The 9,292-nt window shown below is 48.5% G+C and overlaps 1 protein-coding gene across 6 annotated transcripts in view; it reads right to left on the bottom strand.

Annotated features, from left to right (window-relative positions):
- Sipa1l1 (signal induced proliferation associated 1 like 1) overlaps nucleotides 1-7,830 on the bottom strand; it is a 273,590-nt gene extending 265,760 nt beyond the window's left edge. For 4 of the 6 annotated variants that reach the window (XM_029484702.1, XM_029484700.1, XM_029484698.1 and 1 more), the window contains exons 1-2: nucleotides 7,746-7,830; nucleotides 7,170-7,230 (exon numbers count right to left, since the gene is read on the bottom strand). The gene's annotated coding sequence lies outside the window, so the exon portion shown is untranslated. Of the gene's footprint in view, nucleotides 1-6,823; nucleotides 7,082-7,169; nucleotides 7,231-7,745 lie in introns of those variants that run through there. The other 2 variants (XM_029484701.1, XM_029484699.1) reach the window with 2 other exon arrangements.
- Between the last annotated feature and the right edge of the window lie 1,462 nt (nucleotides 7,831-9,292).

Below are 9,292 nucleotides of genomic sequence, written 5' to 3'. Positions count from 1 at the left end.
ACAGCCTCACACACATTTTGCCATTTAAATCACTAAACTTCCATCTTCAAATATGTCTGGTCTCCTAAAAAAAAAAAAAAAAAAAAAAAAACAAGAGAAAGAAAAAACCCAGACACGTTATTTTAGCTTCTCATGTGCCTATCACTCAATGTCTAGCCCTGTGAAATGAAAAGTACCCCCTAAGGAACCAAAACCAACAGAACAGAACCACCTCTGTGGGAACGAACCCAGTACACAGTCAAATGAGCTTGAACAGAGCACCAGTCACTGGGGAAGGAAAGTGTTGTCTTCTCAACAGTCGGTGCTGGGGGAACTGTGTGAGGTCCACAGGCAAAAGAATATAGCTTATCTTATAGGTTATTAAAAATTAGCTCAAAAGTGGATCAAGAGTCTAGATAAAATCTAAACCTCCTAAACTGTTTGAACATGGAGTTGGAGTAATGGCTCAGCAGATCAGAGGCTCCAGAGGATCCAGGTTCGGTTCTCAGCACTCACGTGGCGGCTCACGACCATCTGGAACGCCAACGTCAGGGACTCCACCACCCTCGTTAGCCTCCAGGGGCACCTGGCATGCATGCGGTCCACAAATACTGAAAGCAAAACACTCATACATATAAAGTACAAAGGATAAAATGTTTTCAAAACTCCCTTGCCTCAAACACAACCAAGAGAAAAAAAGAAGCTACAGAAGAAATACTTGTAAATTGTGTATCTGATAAAGGTCTGATAGCTAGAATATACAAATTAACTCTTAAAATTAAAAAAAAAAAAAAGATAGAAAGTAAAGAAAAATGGGCAGAGTACTTGGAACAGATGATGACCAAGAACCAGCAGAGGGCATGCAACAGCACTACCCACCAGGAGCCATCAACACAATGAGGTTCCACCTCAAGTACCTGCATAGCCACAATACAGAAGGGGGTGGTGGCAAGCATTGGTGAGAATGTGGACAAACTGCAAGTTTGGCAACCTACTGCTGAGACTATAGAGCTGGAGTGCAACTACCATGGAAAACGTTATGGTATGAAAAGCTCCTCAAAACACTAAAGCGAGCACCGCGCATGGCCCAACGCTGTCACTGCTAAGTCAGCATGCAGAAGAACTGCATGCAAGCTCTGAGAAGGACAGCCGTGTGTCACTGCTTCCAACCAGACTCAGGCAGAGGCAGACAGATCTCTAAGAGTTTGAGGCCAGCCTGGTCTACAGAGTGAGTCCAGGTCAGCCAGGGTTCTGTGACACAGAGAAGCCCTGTCTCAAAACCACTAAGGGTCAGCAAGGGGTAAACACATCCCACCCACACAGCCATCCCACGGCCATGTACTACACGCCGGCTTCCTTGAGGACATGCCTAGTGAGATAAGCCACTCACTTAAGGGCAAACACTGCCTAACTCCTCTTATATGTGATGTCTGGGGATAACCAAATCAAAAAGACAGAAAGTTGGCAGTCACCAGGGGCTGGGATAGGAGGGAGAAGAAAGTAAAAGTTGTCTGATGTACAGTTTCAGATACAAAAGTTTTTGGGTTTTTTGTTTGTTTTTCAATCTTAGAGCTCTATTTCACAAAACGGTAAGTAGGCTTAAAACCACCAAACTATACACACTTGTGTTTCTCTTACAATGTTTTTAGTGGATCATACAGTTACAAAACTGAATTGACATGCCCCAGCCACACTGCAAAATTTTACCTGTAGGCAACCAGTTCTTGATTCCTTCTAAACTACCTTTCTTCAATAAACAGAACTGTGTTGAAGATCTGGGGGCTCTTTCTCTTTCATCTATCCAAAGTGAAATTTCAATGACCATAGAGAGCTACTAACACAGATCCAAAGATCATACAAAGCCACTCTGAAAAGAAGCAAGACATAATCACCTACCAAGACACCCACCGGGCTTCCCTGGTGCCTGGCTGCAGTTACCAGGCCTCCTCACGGCCTCCCTCCCCAGCACACACCCCACCCAAGGGGCTTCAGGCTGTACGGTACTTTGAAGCCAGCTCCAGAGCAATCCCAGCTCCAGAGCAATCCCAGCAGGGCAAGCATTAGACTGTAACAAGCCTTTCTGTGACCCCACTAGTACTCCAGGACTCTCACCCACTGAAACATCATTTCCTTATACAGTTGGCATCCTTACCAACGCACATCAGCACTGAGGACCTAATTTTTAAAATGACAATAAACTGTGAAGTAGCGTAGGAATTTCTCTAACTGGAGTCAGGGTTAGGAACTCCATTCAAGCCTAGGTACAGTTCTCCCACACAACTGAGCTAGGGGTCACACCCCCACCCCCATCACCACACACAAATGCACACACATCAACCATTGGCTACTAGAAGTTAGAGCCCAGTATACTAACTAGTGAGTTCTTCTGAAGTCTCCAGTGGAGCGTGGGAAGGGGGAAAATGACCAGCCCCAAACAGATCCACATTTCAAGAGTAGACTGGTGTTTTCCTCAGTCTTTGGGTGACAAGGAGTACAGCAGGATACAGTTTGGGAGTCAGTCACAGTAGGCTGTTTTTCAGGGGGAGAAAGGATAGGAATGCTGGGGATTGACCCCAAGGGCCTCACAAATGCTAAGCAAGTCCTCTACACCACTGAGCCCTCAACTCTGCTTTGTGAGGCTAAGAAGACACTGACTTCCCACTTAGTCCTAGGGACACACAGGTGACAGCAGTAGGACAGCAAACATCTTGAGCATCCTTTTCCCGGCACTCTTAAGAAAGGGACTCTTCCCTGAAGACAGCTCAGTGCAAACTGCTTCTCTGAGTGCATGAAAAGAAATGCAAGGGGCTTACAGCATGCCAAGCTGAAATCTACATTTATTATATGATAACATTATCACAGGAAGGTAATATAGAAGGCTTAGGTAAAAGATACTAGTCAGAGCTGAGGGTATAAGTCAGTGGTAGAGCACTGCCTAGCAATAGTGAGACCCTGGGCCTCCTGTCCTGAATGAGGAGGTAGGAGGTGAAGGCCTAAGAAGAAATAAAGAACCCAATGATAGTAGACTCCCAGGCTGCAGGAACATGAGCTACTGGCACAAAGCCCTCTGCTTTTTAATTTCTCAATAGCTATCTTCTGAGATCAGAACTCATTATAAAAGGAAGCAGGGCTCTGAATGAACCACAAAACAATCAATAACCGCACCTGTTCACACTTGGGTAAACAGCTCAGCTCAAGGAAGTAAGAAGGAACCTCAGGAAACTACCGCTCAATGCCCTTTCAGCCCCAGCAGTCTCTGAGTGACCCCTCTGTTTATAAGCCAGCGAGTCTCTATGGCCAAGCCAGCGTACCTCAGGAAGCATAGTCTCTCATCAAATGCTATGTAATTACCTGTTTCCCACAACTTCACGTTAGGCATACTACAAATCTCATGAGAGAGAATCGCAGCATGGTAAGTAACCAATTAGAATCCATCAGCTGGAAGCTCTTATCTCAGACCTGCAGAAACAACTCATCACCTTCCTCACAGTGCACCACCACAACCCTAATGCCCCTCCATGCCAACCTGGGGTCTCGCTCTAGTTCTTTTTATGAAACACACACACACACTCATTCCCATACTCAGGAAGAAGAGGAAGGCAGATCTGTGAGTTCAAGGACAGCCTGATCTACATGGTGAGTTCCAGGCAAGCCAGGGTGGCACAATGGGTGAAACCCTGTCCCAAAAGAAAATCTCCTTGCACCTGGGTCACCTTAGAAGATGGATGGAAGATTAGATGAGAAGGTGGAGTTTTCTCCCCCTCAAAAGATAAACTCAGACTTTCATTCCAGACCTGGCTGCAAATTAGACTACCCTGTGACATTCTGTCCCTTGCTCAAATCACCTGTGTTTAAGGAAGCTGGACCTAGGGGAATTGTTCCCACCCTCTCATGGGCCCCCATTCCTTTCTTCTGCAAATAAACTTAAGGGAGAGAAAGTATCTGGACACTGAGGTGATAAAGATGTCATTTAAAATAATATTAACAACAACAATTTTAATCTAGGATTCCTTTTTCCATAGTTTAGCTATGTACCACACATGACATTGATGCTATTTCCATACCTTTTCAACCTTAACGTAGCTATCATTTCCTGCCCTTATTTTATTTAATAATCACTGAATACTTAAGTATGAGAAAACTTCAACATGTTCAGCAGGAAAAGAACAAAAGGTGAAACCCAGGAATATGTTAAGATCAGGAAGGCCGGCTACCCTGAGTGCTGGCTACATCTAGTTTTATAACATACCATTGGGTTTGGAGCGCCTCACCTGCCAACTGGGAAAGCTGGGCCAAAGGAACTGAGCGCAAACTCCCTTCTAGTTTCAGCCTCCAGTGGAAGGCTAAGAAAAGGCAACTACAAAGGAGACTTTAGTTACAACGTATTTTCACACACACATAAATTCTGGTTGATTTCTGCAGCAAAGCTGGCACACATCTAAGTGCTCAGGACTCAGTCAAGACAGTGAAGACAGTGAAAGGGGTACAGCTAGTTTTAAGGTCACCCTGCTAGAAAGTGGCAAGGCAGGTATTTGAAATCCACATCTTCTGAAGACGTTGGAAAATCAAAACTGCCTCATATGCAAAACCTTGGACATGGAGTAACTTCTCACCCTCAGATGTGGGTGTGATCCCATGGTCCCTGGACCACCAGTCCAGTCCCCTAAGCCCAAGAATGAGTCTGCTAACCACTGGAGTCCCAGAAGCCAAGAGAAACACCTCTGTTGGTGGCACTCTGTAGACACTGCTTGCCTCTCAAGGCTCAAAAGGTTACAAATTCAAGGAAATTTCATTTTTCCAATTTTGAGATTCAGCTTCTGTGATGTGAAACAAAACAAAGAGCCTTGCTCCATCAGAGTTAAAGAAGGGGGCCGGGTGCTATTCTAATCTGGCCAGTGAAGCAAAAGGTTCAAATCTAAAAAGTAACCTGAAAAGCTTCATTAATAGTCATACCATTTGTGCAGTGACTAGACCTTTGGTTTAAAAAAAAAAAAAATACAGTCAGGCAAGAGCCAGCAAGCCTTCTCGTTACCACAGAAATCTTCCACTAAGTCAGCCAAGAAGCTGCTCTGAGTTGGGGTCCACTCAACACTACTCTCTGTGCCCTAAGAGAGTATTTGAAAAGCACTGACTAAAAATTCACACTGCAACTGAAACTACAACATATGCATACCTTACCTCAGTTAACCAAGACCTGAGTCTGCATAACTGCTAATCTCAAGCCATCCTCAAACTACAGTACATTCATACATTGTTAGGAAGCCCTTCAAAAAGTTGCTTTAAATTTTTTTCAAATGAGACTACACCAATACTACAAACTTAATTCAAAGCAAATATGAAATAAATATAAAAGGAAATACCACTGAAAATCTGAGTCGAAAGAAGAGTTCACCTCAGAATGTCATTTTAGTGGCGTGCGTGCTGAGGAGTTACTACCCTAACTGCTTGACAGTCAAATCTAGCAAGTCCGGGGCGCCAGGACTGTGACACGACGGGAAGCAGAGAGGCTAACAGCTACACCTACTGTCTGTCTCCAGCCACTTGCTAAACCCGTTCCTTCTCTCGGTCTACTGGAAAAATCTAATTAATGATAGTCAATTTCAAGAATCCTTTAAGAGTGAGGAGCGAAAAATATCTTCTGTGACACTGAAGCACGTCGACACTCCAAATGTGGGATTTGCCCCAACCATCTCTGTTCCAGTCATCACCCAGGTTATTTTAGATCACTGTTGTTAATGCCTTTGTACCAATAACGTATTTCATGGGAAAATACCTCTGTAATAATATTCTAGTTAATAACTGGGTTGTCGCCTCATAGGTGGACACATCAGTGGCCATAAACTGCTTTACTTAAGCCTTTTAACTGCTCTGCATAATCCTATCAGCTTTTTTTCCATCCTGGTAAAGGCAGTTTAATTGCAGCGTTTGAGAAAGGACAAGGGGATATGGAGAAAGTCGTTAAACCAAGATACAGAAAATCATTCCCGTGCCTAAACGACGATGCTGGAGCAATTTGGTAGGGTTTCATTTAATGTTGTGGCCGTCCAAAAGAATCAGCCAGAAAACCTTTGCACTGGGAGATACTCCATTCGAGAAAGCAGGAGAAAGTTGACACTTAACTCCCACAGAGTACCAGTATAAAAAAAAAAAAATGGCTTTAAGACTCTGAGTCAGAGTTTCAACATGAAAGGCTCGATTTATAGAGGAAACGCCAACCCCAGTTCATCCAGATAGACCTGGAACCTGATGAAAGTCGACACCTCCCTCTGAAATTTGCATCGCATCACTGGCTCGAGTTTAGAAACATAATCGTGTACAAGGTAGTATGAATTTCAGTGAAGGTTGCCCTCTCAACTAGTCGTCAGGAAAAAAAAATCAAATCCATAAAGCTCCAAGGCAGTCTCCGAGTTACCCGTCCCCAAACGCTTCCCCTTCCAAGAGGAATGCCAACAATCCAGCACAACGCCTCCCTTGAAAGCTAGCTATTTCCCGTGCCTCTCTGGTTTTGGACTCGGTGAGCCCCGATGAAATTTCAACCTGCCCAACGCGATTGCTTGCCCACGTTGAAATGCCATGGAGCGATTTATGAACCTGGCAAGTTGCCTTTAAGGTCAGGAGCGAAGTTGGAAAGGGCAAGGGGAGAAAAAGTTCTTTATACAGACGGCACCCTCACGCCTCTCCAACCCTATGACGGTTTCCTTCCTCCAAGGATCGCAGGTTGGAGCATCCCCGGATCTCAGTCCCCAGGATCTCCCCAGGAGAGAAATTAACACCCCCGAGCCCACAGCCAAATCTTTCCTTTCCCCACCATTAACCCCCTGGACCTTGGCCCCCTGCAGCACACCTGCAAAGCGCTCACCGAGTGTCGGATGGGGAAGGATCTCTCCGAGGAGCCCGGAGCCGCAGGGTGAACACGGCCACCAGGCAGGGATGCGGGGCTCCGGGCCTCTAGGGGAGCCGATCCGGATCCTGAGGTGAGAACGTGCGCGCGCGCCGTGCGCGGTGAAGCGCAGACTCGCCCCCGCCGGGACCGCGATCCCCCAGCACGCCACCAAATCGGAAATCAAACTTTCAGGGGCTGTAACCGTCCAGCTCCGGTCCGCGAATCCCCAAGCCCAGGGGGTGGGGGGGACGACTGTCAGCAGTGCCGCCCCGCCTCCCTCCCAGCCCTGCCCTCCCGAGCCACTTACCGCCTGGCCTGGGCTTCCCGGTGCAGCCGCGCGTCCGGGGCGCGTCGTCCGCGCGCTCTCCCTGGGGAGAAAGAGAAAGCGTGCAGACGGTCGGGGCGCGCTCGCTCGCCGCCTCCTCTGCGGAGATCCCAGGCTCCGAGCGCCCGGCGTGAGGGGCCGCCGGGGCGGGATCAGCGCGGCTCGCCACCAGCCTCGCTCCGAGAGGGTCCCCGCAGCTGCCGCGCTCCGTTGCGCCGCGGAGGCCGAAGCGACTGGTCCCCGAGCATCAACTATTGTGCAGGAGCCCGGAGCCCGGCTCGCGCCCCCGAGCCCCCCATCCCGCCCGCCGGCTCCCGGGGACGAGCGCGCGGCGCCCGGGGGAAGAGTCCCGGCTGCGGAGCACCGCGCTGGGCGCCGTGGGAGGAGGGGGGGGAGTTGCGTGGCCGCGGGGGAGGGGACAGGTAACTGCCCACCGGGGCTGGGGGACGCGGGAAGGGAGCCCCGGGTGGCGGCGAGAGGCACGCTGCAAGCGGTCTCCCAGGCCCACCCTCCCTCCCTCCCCGACCCTTCCCCCCCGGGACACGGCGCCGCACTGACTTTCCGCTCACTCGCTCACGCACGTACTGAACTCGCTCACAAAGTTGCCGGCGGTGGCGGCGCTGCACTGGCCCTTCTCCCCGCCCCATCCCTTCCCTCCCTCCTCTCCTCCCTCCCTCCCTCCCTCCCTCCTCTCCTCCCTCCCTCCCTCCTCTCCTCCCTCCTTCAGTCTCGGGTGAGATCACCGCGGCGGGGTTCTGCGCGCAGGCAAGTCTCGCGAGATTAGAGCCCAGCTCGGGCCGGGGGAAGTGGAAGCTGGAGAGTGAGGACCGAGGAACTTCTGGTTGCCATGACGACTCGACAGCCGGGAGCAGTTTTCACCTGCCTCCTCCGCTGCCCCAAGCCTAGCAGTGGGGAAGGGGAGGCTGGAGGAAAACGCAGGGCTTCCGTAGACCTGCTTCTCTCCGAGGTGGGCGCATTTGGCCAGAGAGGCTCTGGGGCTTAAGAAGCCAGCGCATCTCTCTACTTGTAAATGTCCACCATGTGCTCAGTTTCTGAGCCCTCCTGTGCAATCTCATCTTCAGCCCCCGCACGATGCTTTCTTTTCCCCATCCTAACGCCCCCACGAGATGGCTCCTTGAGCATGTAGCTCACTCATGTTGGTATTCTCAGCGCCTCCGCAGGCTAGGTATTGTAAGTCTGTTATTGAAAATGAAGGGAATAGTCTTTGTGTCCGCAGTTCCTTTACTTTGCCTAAACCCAAAGAGTACCTGGAATTTATGTCAGTTTCTGCACCACTCAAGTATTTTACTCTGCGAAACTCTGCTCTGGTTTACTGTTTCAGCCTCCTCCTCTCCCCCGCCCCCCCCACCCCCCTCCCCCGTGGTTACAGTGTTCCTTTTCTCTTTGCAAAAACCTGATTCACCATAGAACAGGAAACAAAACTTAAATTTCGAATCCTCGGACTATACCTTTATACCTAATTACAAAACACTATTGAGGAACTGGAGAGATGGCTCAGGAGTTAAGAGCACTAGCTGCTCTTCCAGATGACTGAGGTTCAATTTCCAGCATCCATTTAGTGGGCCAACAACTATAATTCCAGTTCCAGGAGACCTGACACCCTTCAAGAACACCAGGCACAGACATGCCTGCAAAGCCCAAATATCCATAAAAAAGTCCAAAAGGCTATTGTTTGAAATCTCCTTTCTAAATGGGAGAAACTTTTCTGTGGTGATTTTGTTTTACTAAGTAATATGCTGGTGTTGATAGAAGCATGAAGTTTGGATGTCAACAAAGATTGAATAAGTATAAATTTCACAGTGTATTAACAGAACTCACTATTTAAAAAAAAAAGAATTAACCCCTAATCATCAATATGGGTAAACTGTTAACTCAATCCCATACACATAGAAACCTAAAGGAGCTAACTATATGAAAACTAAACAGTTAAGACTTCTAGGATACCTATGGCAATGGGCTGTGTGCGTGCATGTGTGCGTGTTTTGGGAGAAGGAGGTGCCTGACTGGAGTGTAGAGGAAAGAAAGCACCTGTGTCATCCATTCTCTTCTTCCACCTCTATGTGGGCTTTGGAGATCAATCTCTA

This window comes from Mus caroli, chromosome 12 (genome assembly GCF_900094665.2).
Source record: "Mus caroli chromosome 12, CAROLI_EIJ_v1.1, whole genome shotgun sequence".
Classification (NCBI taxonomy): domain Eukaryota; kingdom Metazoa; phylum Chordata; class Mammalia; order Rodentia; family Muridae; genus Mus; species Mus caroli.
Note: the sequence above shows the minus strand (reverse complement) of the source record. Positions and strands in the feature narration are given on the sequence as shown.